This window comes from Thalassophryne amazonica, chromosome 5, assembly GCF_902500255.1.
Source record: "Thalassophryne amazonica chromosome 5, fThaAma1.1, whole genome shotgun sequence".
NCBI lineage: Eukaryota > Metazoa > Chordata > Actinopteri > Batrachoidiformes > Batrachoididae > Thalassophryne > Thalassophryne amazonica.
Window position 1 is genome coordinate 133,269,497 of NC_047107.1, and position 12,731 is coordinate 133,282,227.

A 12,731-nucleotide genomic window follows, 5' to 3' on the forward strand; every position below is an offset into this window, starting at 1 on the left:
ACACTCCAGAAATCTTCTTTCTCCTTCATCTCACAACCTACCTGTGGGGCATATGCACTGATGATATTCATCATCACCCCTTCAATTTCCAACTTCACACTCATCACCCTGTCAGACACTCACTTAACCTCCAACACACTCTTAACATACTCTTCCTTTAAAATTACCCCAACACTATTTCTCTTCCTGTCCTCACCATGGTACAACAACTTGTACCCACCGCCGATGCTCCTGCTCTTACTTCCCTTCCACTTGGTCTCTTGCACACACAATATGTCTACCTTTCTCCTCTCCATCATATCAGCCAGCTCCTCCCGTTATCAGTCATACTACCAACATTCAAAGTCCCCACTCTCATTTCCACCCTTATAGTTTTCTTCTTCTCCCGCTGTTTGTGGGAATGTTCTCCTCCTCTTCTTCGTCGTCTTCACCCAGCAGTAGCCCAATTTCCACCGGCACCCTGTTGGGCAGCAGCACCAGTGGCGAACGTTGTTAACCTGGGCCTCGACCGATCCGGTATGGAAATTCGATTCTTAGTCTGCATAGTTGGGTTGGCTTGTTTTGCGCCGGATGCCCTTCTTGACGCAACCCTTCTCATTTATCTGGGCTTGGGACCGGCACTCAGAATGTACTGGCTGCACACCCCATGTGGCTGAGTTCATTCACTTTTGTTCATGATATGCAGGTTTTCCCACCTACAAAGAATGTCGAGGTCTGTAATTTTTATCGTAGGTACATTTCAACTGTGAGAGACAGAATCTAAAGAAGAAATCCAGTAAATCACATTGTATGATTTTTAAATAATTAATTTGCATTTTATTGCATAAAATAAGTATTTGACCCCCTAGAAAAACAGAGCTTAACAATTGGTACAGAAACATTTGTCTGCCATTACAGAGGTCAGACATTTCCTGTAGTTCTTGACCAAGTTTTCAAACACTGCAACAGGAATTTTGGTCCACTCGTCCATACAGATCTTCTCCAAATCTTTCAGGTTTGGAGTTTCAGCTCCCTCCAAAGATTTTCTATTGAGTTCAGGTCTGGAGACTGGCCAGGCCACTCCAGGACCTTGAAATGCTTCTTACGCAGCCCCTCCTTAGTTGCCCTGGCTGTGTGTTTGGGGTCATTGTCATGCTGAAGACCCAGCCATGACCCATCTTCAATGCTCTTGTTTGCCAAAATCTTGCAATACATGACCCCATCCATCCTCCCTTCAGTACGGTGCAGTCATCCTGTCCTCTTTGCAGAAGAGCACCCCCAGAGTATGATGTTTCCACCCCCATGCTTCACGGTTGGGATGGTTTTCTTGGGGTTGTGCTCATCCTCTAAACATGGTAAGTGGAGTTGATTCCAAAAAGCTCTATTCTGGTCTCATCTGACCACATGACCTTCTCCCATGCCTCCTCTGGATCATCCAGATGGTCACTGGTGAACTTCAAACGGGCCTGGACATGTGCTGGCTTGAGCAGGGGACCTTGCTGCCCTTCAGGATTTTAAACCATGACAGCATCATGTGTTACTAATGTAATCTTTGTGACTGTGGTCCCAGCTCTCTTCAGGTCATTGACCAGGTCCTCCTGTGTAGTTCTGAGCTATCTCAGAATCATCCTTACCCCACAACGTGAGATCTTGCATGGAATCCCAGACCGAGGGAGATTGATAGTCAATCAATCAATCAATCAATTTTTTTTATATAGCGCCAAATCACAACAAACAGTTGCCCCAAGGCGCTTTATATTGTAAGGCAAGGCCATACAATAATTATGTAAAACCCCAACGGTCAAAACGACCCCCTGTGAGCAAGTACTTGGCTACAGTGGGAAGGAAAAACTCCCTTTTAACAGGAAGAAACCTCCAGCAGAACCAGGCTCAGGGAGGGGCAGTCTTCTGCTGGGACTGGTTGGGGCTGAGGGAGAGAACCAGGAAAAAGACATGCTGTGGAGGGGAGCAGAGATCGATCACTAATGATTGAATGCAGAGTGGTGCATACAGAGCAAAAAGAGAAAGAAACAGTGCATCATGGGAACCCCCCAGCAGTCTACGTCTATAGCAGCATAACTAAGGGATGGTTCAGGGTCACCTGATCCAGCCCTAACTATAAGCTTTAGCAAAAAGGAAAGTTTTAAGCCTAATCTTAAAAGTAGAGAGGGTGTCTGTCTCCCTGATCTGAATTGGGAGCTGGTTCCACAGGAGAGGAGCCTGAAAGCTGAAGGCTCTGCCTCCCATTCTACTCTTACAAACCCTAGGAACTACAAGTAAGCCTGCAGTCTGAGAGCGAAGCGCTCTATTGGGGTGATATGGTACTACGAGGTCCCTAAGATAAGATGGGACCTGATTATTCAAAACCTTATAAGTAAGAAGAAGAATTTTAAATTCTATTCTAGAATTAACAGGAAGCCAATGAAGAGAGGCCAATATAGGTGAGATATGCTCTCTCCTTCTAGTCCCCGTCAGTACTCTAGCTGCAGCATTTTGAATTAACTGAAGGCTTTTTAGGGAACTTTTAGGACAACCTGATAATAATGAATTACAATAGTCCAGCCTAGAGGAAATAAATGCATGAATTAGTTTTTCAGCATCACTCTGAGACAAGACCTTTCTGATTTTAGAGATATTGCGTAAATGCAAAAAAGCAGTCCTACATATTTGTTTAATATGCGCTTTGAATGACATATCCTGATCAAAAATTACTCCAAGATTTCTCACAGTATTACTAGAGGTCAGGGTAATGCCATCCAGAGTAAGGATCTGGTTAGACACCATGTTTCTAAGATTTGTGGGGCCAAGTACAATAACTTCAGTTTTATCTGAGTTTAAAAGCAGGAAATTAGAGGTCATCCATGTCTTTATGTCTGTAAGACAATCCTGCAGTTTAGCTAATTGGTGTGTGTCCTCTGGCTTCATGGATAGATAAAGCTGGGTATCATCTGCGTAACAATGAAAATTTAAGCAATACCGTCTAATAATACTGCCTAAGGGAAGCATATATAAAGTGAATAAAATTGGTCCTAGCACAGAACCTTGTGGAACTCCATAATTAACTTTAGTCTGTGAAGAAGATTCCCCATTTACATGAACAAATTGTAATCTATTAGACAAATATGATTCAAACCACCGCAGCGCAGTGCCTTTAATACCTATGGCATGCTCTAATCTCTATAATAAAATTTTATGGTCAACAGTATCAAAAGCAGCACTGAGGTCTAACAGAACAAGCACAGAGATGAGTCCACTGTCCAAGGCCATAAGAAGATCATTTGTAACCTTCACTAATGCTGTTTCTGTACTATGATGAATTCTAAAACCTGACTGAAACTCTTCAAATAGACCATTCCTCTGCAGATGATCAGTTAGCTGTTTTACAACTACCCTTTCAAGAATTTTTGAGAGAAAAGGAAGGTTGGAGATTGGCCTATAATTAGCTAAGATAGCTGGGTCAAGTGATGGCTTTTTAAGTAATGGTTTAATTACTGCCACCTTAAAAGCCTGTGGTACATAGCCAACTAACAAAGATAGATTGATCATATTTAAGATCGAAGCATTAAATAATGGTAGGGCTTCCTTGAGCAGCCTGGTAGGAATGGGGTCTAATAAACATGTTGATGGTTTGGATGAAGTAACTAATGAAAATAACTCAGACAGAACAATCGGAGAGAAAGAGTCTAACCAAATACCGGCATCACTGAAAGCAGCCAAAGATAACGATACGTCTTTGGGATGGTTATGAGTAATTTTTTCTCTAATAGTTAAAATTTTGTTAGCAAAGAAAGTCATGAAGTCATTACTAGTTAAAGTTAATGGAATACTCAGCTCAATAGAGCTCTGACTCTTTGTCAGCCTGGCTACAGTGCTGAAAAGAAACCTGGGGTTGTTCTTATTTTCTTCAATTAGTGATGAGTAGAAAGATGTCCTAGCTTTACGGAGGGCTTTTTTATAGAGCAACAGACTCTTTTTCCAGGCTAAGTGAAGATCTTCTAAATTAGTGAGACGCCATTTCCTCTCCAACTTACGGGTTATCTGCTTTAAGCTACGAGTTTGTGAGTTATACCACGGAGTCAGACACTTCTGATTTAAAGCTCTCTTTTTCAGAGGAGCTACAGCATCCAAAGTTGTCTTCAATGAGGATGTAAAACTATTGACGAGATACTCTATCTCCCTTACAGAGTTTAGGTAGCTACTCTGCACTGTGTTGTTATATGGCATTAGAGAACATAAAGAAGGAATCATATCCTTAAACCTAGTTACAGCGCTTTCTGAAAGACTTCTAGTGTAATGAAACTTATTCCCTACTGCTGGGTAGTCCATCAGAGTAAATGTAAATGTTATTAAGAAATGATCAGACAGAAGGGAGTTTTCAGGGAATACTGTTAAGTCTTCTATTTCCATACCATAAGTCAGAACAAGATCTAAGATATGATTAAAGTGGTGGGTGGACTCATTTACTTTTTGAGCAAAGCCAATAGAGTCTAATAATAGATTAAATGCAGTGTTGAGGCTGTCATTCTCAGCATCTGTGTGGATGTTAAAATCGCCCACTATAATTATCTTATCTGAGCTAAGCACTAAGTCAGACAAAAGGTCTGAAAATTCACAGAGAAACTCACAGTAACGACCAGGTGGACGATAGATAATAACAAATAAAACTGGTTTTTGGGACTTCCAATTTGGATGGACAAGACTAAGAGACTAAGAGATAGTCATCTTGTGTTTCTTCCACTTTCTAATAAATAATCATAACAGTTGTTGTCTACCAAGCTGCTTGCCTGTTGTCCTGTAGTCCATCCCAGCCTGGTGCAGGTCTACAGTTTTGTCCCTGGTGTCCTTAGACAGCTCTTTGGTCTTGGCTATGGTGGACAGGTTGGAGTGTGATTGATTGAGTGTGTGAACAGGTGTCTTTTATACAGGTAACAAGTTCAAACAGGTGCAATTAATACAGGTAAAGAGTGCAGAATAAGAGGGCTTCTTAAAGAAAAACTAACAGGTCTGTGTGAGCCAGAATTCTTGCTGGTTGGTAGGTGTTCAAATATTTATTTTATGCAATAAAATGCAAATTAATTATTTAAAAATAAAACAATGTGATTTTCTGGATTCTTTTCTTAGATGCTGTCTCTCAGTTGAAGTGTATTTATGATAAAAATTACAGACCTCTACATTCTTTGTAGGTGGGAAAACCTGCAAAACTGACAGGGGGTCAAATACTTATTTTCCCCAGTGTGTGTGTGTGTGTGTGTGTGTGTGTGTGTGTGTGTGTGTGTGTGTGTGTGTGTGTGTGTGTGTGTGTGTGTGTGTGTGTGTGTGTGTGTGTGTGTGTGTGTGTGTGTATATATACACTCAACAAAAATATAAATGCAACACTTTTGGTTTTGCTCCCATTTTGTATGAGATGAACTCAAAGATCTAAAACTTTTTCCACATACACAATATCACCATTTCCCTCAAATATTGTTCACAAACCAGTCTAAATCTGTGATAGTGAGCACTTCTCCTTTGCTGAGCTAATCCATCCCACCTCACAGGTGTGCCTTAGACTGTCCAGCTAAAATTCATAAAACTTAGCTAAACTTCTTGCTCTGGTAGTCTGACTTGCGTCTTGACTCTTGTAGAGAAGAATAAAACAGAAGCCAACAAAAGCTGGAGTTTTAAACCTAACCAGACCCCTCCTACCGAGAGGCCGACTGCTACAGGCTAGTGACTAAACAATAGCTCTAATTAGCACCTGTTGTGCTCTAGTTAGCACACCTAATGACAGGGCAGCTGTCCCTCCTAATGATGGGACAGACCCTCTCCTGATGGCTCTCTTGACGACTCTCCTGATGACGTGAATGACTCATTACCATGAACAAAAGACTGAAACTGCTTTGACCTTAGTACCCCGTTGTAAACAGGGGACAGTGTGTGTCTCAGACCCCCTCCCCCGTTAAGGCTGGGTTTCAACTGTTTTACATAGAATGCTTCCTTGACACCTCTCTCAAACAATTTCTTCTCTCTGGTTAAGATTTTAACTTCCTTGTCCTCAAACGTGTGGTTAGTGTCTTAAAGATGGAGATGAACTGCAGACTGAGGTCCACTGGCGACTTCTCTGCGGTGCTGGTATAGCCTTTTGTGTAAAGGTTGCTTAGTCTCACCTATGTAGTGTTCATTACAGTTTTCCTGACATCTGATAGAATACACTACATTGCTCTGTTTGTAACTAGGGATCCTGTCCTTAGGGTGAACTAATTTCTGTCTCAAGGTGTTAACCGGTTTAAAGTAAACTGGGATTTTGTGCTGTCTGAAGATCCTCTGTAGTTTTTCCCCTACTCCTGCTAAATAAGGGAGAGACACTCCTCTTCTTCTTGTCTCCTTCTCCTGTCTATCTGGTCTCTTTGTTTTCTGGGACTTCTGCACTTTGTCCAGGGACCATCGTGGGTACCCACATACTGTGAGGGCTTTCCGTACAAGTTGTTGTTCTTTAGCCCTTCCCTCTGCAGTTGTGGGCACCTGTAGGGCTCTGTATTGAAGCATCCTGATCACCCCGAGCTTGTGTTCAAGGGGGTGGTTTGAGCCAAAGAGCAGATATTGGTCAGTGTGAGTGGGTTTTCTGTAAACCCCTGTCTGGAGCTGCCTGTTCTCTCCAATCATAACTCCAGCTTTTGTTGGCTTCTGTTTTACTCTTCTCTACAAGAGTCAAGACGGAAGTCGGACTACCAGAGCAAGAATTTTAGCTGAGGAAGTTTCTGCAATTTGAAGCAAAATGTCCTCACGTCAAGCAACCCAGTCCAGTCGAAGATTCAAGCTTCTCTACTATGTTCAGATGATTCAATTTCAATTTATTCAATTTAATTTCATTTATATAGCACCAAATCACAACACAGTTGCCTCAAAGCGCTTCACACAGGTAAGGTCTAACCTTACCAACCCAGAAGAAAAACTCCCAAGAAAACCTCCCTCTGAGGAAGAAACCTCAAGCAGACCAGATTCAAAGGGGTGACCCTCTGCTTGGGCCATGATACAAAACATAAATTACAGAACAGTTCACAGACGAATATACAAGAAATGCTATTGGCGCACAGGACAGGAGGGTCGCCAACACGAATACAACACCCATCTCTGGATGGAGCCGCACCTTAAACAGAGGAAAAAACAGAATCAGGCATCAGAAAGACAAGAAATACAGTATAATTTGTCAGCATTAAACAACAAGAAAAACAGAGAAATACTAAGGTGATCGCCAGCCACTAGCCCTAAACTTCACTAAAAGACCCAGAATTTAGGTAAAGTTGAGGCCGCGGCACGTTCCAATTACTAATAAAATGAATTAAAAGAGTAAAAAGTGTAAAACAAAACTGTACCAGTATGCTAGCCATATGAAAGGGAAAATAAGTGCGTCTTAAGTCTGGACTTGAAAGTCTCCGCAGAATGGGCCTCATGTATCAAAGTTGCGCACTTGTGGCGTAGATTTACAGTGTAAATTTGAAATACACCAAAGTTGCCATAACATGTATCAAGCAGTGTGCACCTGCCCATTTCCGGCGTACGCCTGACGTGACCTTGATAAATGCAGCGGGTGAAAACAATCGTAATTATAATAAACACGCCCATAAATATTCAGACTCTGCTTCAGACACACCCTCATTTTACAACATGGAAGCCAGGAAGACGGCAAAGAAAAAGAACTCCACCAATCACGACGCGCGCCAATAGAGCGTCAAAAGCAGCCGTCATATCAATTGTTTTGTAGTATAATCAAAAAAGTGTTACAGTGGTCCCTCGTTTATCGCGGGAGTTATGTTTCTCTCTACTTTTAAGATTAGGCTTAAAACTTTCCTTTTTGCTAAAGCTTATAGTTAGGGCTGGATCAGGTGACCCTGAACCATCCCTTAGTTATGCTGCTATAGACGTAGACTGCTGGGGGGTTCCCATGATGCACTGTTTCTTTCTCTTTTTGCTCTGTATGCACCACTCTGCATTTAATCATTAGTGATCGATCTCTGCTCCCCTCCACAGCATGTCTTTTTCCTGGTTCTCTCCCTCAGCCCCAACCAGTCCCAGCAGAAGACTGCCCCTCCCTGAGCCTGGTTCTGCTGGAGGTTTCTTCCTGTTAAAAGGGAGTTTTTCCTTCCCACTGTAGCCAAGTGCTTGCTCACAGGGGGTCGTTTTGACCGTTGGGGTTTTACATAATTATTGTATGGCCTTGCCTTACAATATAAAGCGCCTTGGGGCAACTGTTTGTTGTGATTTGGCGCTATATAAAAAAATTGAATTGATTGATTATGTTCTTAAAAATAGCACGTAATACGCGAAACTGCGATGTACTCAGTGTTATTTTTTTATAATTATAGACGTTTTAAGGCTGTAAAACCCCTCACTACACACTTTATACACTTTCTCAATCAGGCATGAACATTTTCTCACTTTTCTCTCGTGTGTAAACACTCTCAAAGTTCAAACCTTAGTAGGAAAATAAGACCAAACTGTTTTCAGGCCCAAACATTTGTTTGAGAAATAAAATAGAATGTTTTCCTACAAATAATTATGATGGCATTTAGAACTAACAAATTTAATTTTAACGATCAACCTACGAGGTTGGACACATAAGAAATTATTAATAGTGACTCACCAGTATGTCACAGATCGTGCCTCTGCGTCCTGACGCTGCGCCTTTTTCCACTGAGTCAAACCTCGCTGCAGGTGTCTGTTTCCGATTGAAGAACACAGTTAAGAGTAGTTGTTGGCGCTCCTTTTTCTTTTGGGCGAGAAGATTCTTATAAACAGACACGCAGAACACAATGCACTGTAAAAAAAAAAAAAAAAAAGCATGCAAAATTGGACTAAAAAACTGCGAGGCCGTGAAAGGTGAACGGCGTTATAGCGAGGGACCACTGTATTCTCTTTTCACATGTCAATAATTCTTGACATGTGGATATTTGCTCACTCAATTAATAAGACACGCCTAATCTGTCAGATTTCTTTATTTTTAAAATGTATTTCTTTATTTATTTTATTGTAACAAACGAATGGAGACGATAAAACCTGGTTGCAGCACGGGCGAATTAAGGGAATGACGAAACTACAGTTGTTATTATCAATTTCATTGTCTAAAACAATCACACCACATGAAGTTAAGCTCAGCGCTGCTCTGGCTCCAGGCTCGAAGTCTGGAGAAAAAGGTGAGCAGCGCTTTCTTTGCGGTCAGCGCTGTGACCACAGATCGTGTTCCATAGACCAACAATCCCGCAAAAGCGGGATTTGTATTAATTATTATGTGGTATAATCAAGAAAGTGTTATTTATTTAACATATGCATTGATTTGTATAATGGCACTGTTTATCATGTTGATCATCTTCATTTTTATGTGGATTCCAGCGCTGGTTCATTTTGGTGTATAATTTACGCCACCTCTCGACCTGGTGTATATTTTCAGCGCAGCGTACGCCAACGACCACATTGATAAATGCCAAGTAGCGCAGCCATTTTGGCGTACACCCCATATACGCTCCAATATCGCAGTACGCAATGTTGTTACATGAGGCCCAGTCTGACTGTTTTATTGATGCAGGGAGATCATTCCACAGAACAGGGGCATGATAAGAGAAAGCTCTGTGACCTGCAGACTTCTTATTCACCTTAGGGACACAAAGTAGTCCTGCACCCTGAGAACGTAAAGCCTGGGCCAGTATGTAGGGTTTAATTAGGTCAGCTAGGTAGGGAGGTGCCAGTCCTTGAATAATTTTATAGACTAGTAACAGAACCTTAGACCTCCAGGTGGACACCGTTCTAAAAATTAATATGGCTTTCAGGGACAATTTTATGGGGATTAAACAGATTACGGAGTGTTACTGCCGCTTTAAGGATGGCCCACAACTGCTGAGAGCGTGGCGCAAAGCAACGCCGTGATGAAGCCTCATGGGACATGTTGGGGCATGTCCAGCTCATGCACAATCAAAATCGGATAATCACACGACTGGAAAGCAACCGGAATCTGTCTGAAAGCCATCTCAAAGCCGTCCTGTGAGACCAACACCGAGGTGGTTTTGTCCCGCGCCATGAGCAGCATGGTGGCGCATTCATCCGCTTCTTTTTCCATGAAAAAAAACTCCTGTAACAGTGGAATGTGCCAAAAAAGTGCTGATGATTTTTGTGAAAGTCAGACGACCTCCCAACAAAGCCTTCACGTTGGAAATGATCTGGTTGTTTCAGCATGTCGATCGGCGCTGGGAGCACGCCGCGCTCTCAGCAGTTGTGGGCCGTCCTTAAAGCGGCAGTAACACTCCTTAATCTGTTTAATCCCCATAAAATTGTCCCTAAAGCCATATTAATTTTTCGAACGGTGTCCACCTGGAGGTCTCTCACAGTTTCTGGAAAAAAATTGATGCAGCAAAGCTCCAAATCGTTCAGACATTTATTCGCAATAAAAAATAGACAAGAGGGGTGGACCACTGCTCACACAAAGCCTGCTCACAGGTGAATGACGCAACCGACAGGCGTGAAAAAACTCACGCATGCGCACGAAGGTATAAGCTTGGCTGATGCAATCACACGTGATTCAAATCCATATGGTTTTTGAAAAAAATAAAAAGGTCAGATACTTTTTGGACAGACCTCATACTTATCCTTATCTAAATTGCCTACGTGTTTTTTGTTTTACTAGAGATTTTTTGTTAAGTTGTGTGTGTGTGTGTGTGTCTGCGCACCAATAAATTCATTCATTCATTAAACAAAGCTTCAAGGCACAGAATTTGCCTCAAACATTTTTTTTGTAATTGAATTATTTGAGTTATCTGACTAATCATTTCAGCCCTACAAACAAGAAAAGATTCTGCATTTCATTTTATGGGGTGAGACTGTGGAACAGTGTCCAAACAAGAATGGTTTTTCAATACACACACACACACACACACACACATATATATATATATATATATATATATATATATATAAAAGCTTGCTGATGATTCCACAACACTTGTATAAACTTTGATTAAAGAATGCTAATTTTTAGAATTGAGTATTTGTCCCAGTGAGATATGAGTGAGAACAGAAGGGAAGAAAGTGTCAAAGTAATAAAAGAAAGAAAATAAATAAATAGGAGGGATCAATCGTACGTTGTCCGAAGAACAAAAATAAGTAAATGAGAGAATCAGCTCAGTTATTACTTGAAATTGTTGACGTTCTCATAAGGTGTCTGTGTGCGGTCTGCATAAGTTGGGAGTGGCAAGATGGCCGCCACTTTGGTTCAGTGTCTTGTACGGAGTGTGTGAGCGACCCAGTAATATATACAGTGGGGAAAGTAAGTCATGACCCCCTGTCAGTTTTGCAGGTTTTCCCACCTACAAAGAATGTAGAGGTCTGTAATTTTTATCGTAGGTTCACTTCAACTGTGAGAGACAGAATCTAAAAATAAATGAGGAGGGAAACGTAATAAAAAAAAAAAACAACAATGAAGCCATGTATGAAAGAGAATTTCTGACATTTTCCTGCCTAATCCCCAAAATATTAGCCGATGTTAAATGACACAACAGGTAAGTTGGAACAAATTTTGCCACAAACAGATCTGTGCTGGACTGATTCTGTCTGCTCGTCTCGATCAACGATTGGACACAAACACTTCAAGTTCAGTGGCTGAGAGAAAAGGAGGCTGGAGATAATTATCATACCACACAAACACCATTTTTTACACGTGTCGTGAAGTGCACAGACGCGCGTATTTTACGCGCGTTGTGGGCATCTGAATGGCGTTTTTATGGCGTTTTTTTAAGGGCTCCATTGCGGTGTAAAAAACGGCATATTGTTTGACACATTACGGCGCATTTAACGGTGTCGTCTTTAATTATGGCATAAAAAGCACCGTAATAACTGACAAAACAGCGTTTTTTGCGGTGTATTTTTGGTGTAACGCGCCTGAAAGTGGCGTAATTGTGGCACTGTTGGCTTGCCATAGCATGGCGCAAAGCAACGCCGTGATGAAGCCTCACAGGACATGTTCTGGCATGTCCAGCTCATCCACAATTTCTCGGATAGTCACACGACTGAAAAGCCACCGAAAGCCGTCCTGTGAGACCAACACGGAGGTGCTTTTGTCCTGCGCCATTCGCGGCTCTGTGGCGCATTCCTTCGCTCCTCTTTCCATGACAAAAACTCCTGTAACAGTGGAATGTGCTGAAAAAGTGCTGATGTCCACGTCTTCTGCCATTTCTGTGGTAGTCAGACGAAGTCCTGGATCAACACAGCGTTTACTTTGGAAATGATCTGGTCGTGTCAGCCTGTCGATCGCTGCTCGGAGCGAGGCGCACTCTCAGCAGCTGTGGGCGGTCTTTAAAGCGGCTGTAACACTCCTTAATCTGTGTAATGCCCATAAAATGGTCACTGAAAGCCATCTGAATTTTCCGAACGGTGTCCACCTGGAGGTCTCTCACAGTTTATGGAAAAATTTGATGCAGTAAAGCTCCAAATCGTTCAGATATTTATTCGCAATAAAAATCCGACGAGGGGGCTGGACCACTGCTCACACAAAGCCTGCTCACAGGCGAATGACGCAACCGACAGGCGTGAAAAAACTCACATATGCGCACGAAGGTTCAAGCTTGGCTGATGCAATCACACGTGATTCAAATCCATATGGTTTTTGAAAAAAAATAAAAAGGTCGGATACTTTTCTAACAGACCTCGTACATATGTCATTTCAGAGCTCAGCAGCTCGTCTGACACACACTCTACACCCAAAGCAATCAAACGGACTAATTGGATTATTA

General features: G+C 42.0%; 1 protein-coding gene across 1 annotated transcript in view; it reads left to right on the forward strand.

Moving 5' to 3' along the window:
- med27 (mediator complex subunit 27) overlaps positions 1 to 12,731 on the forward strand; it is a 71,400-nt gene that overhangs the window by 47,872 nt on the left and 10,797 nt on the right. The gene's annotated exons all lie outside the window — the stretch shown is intronic.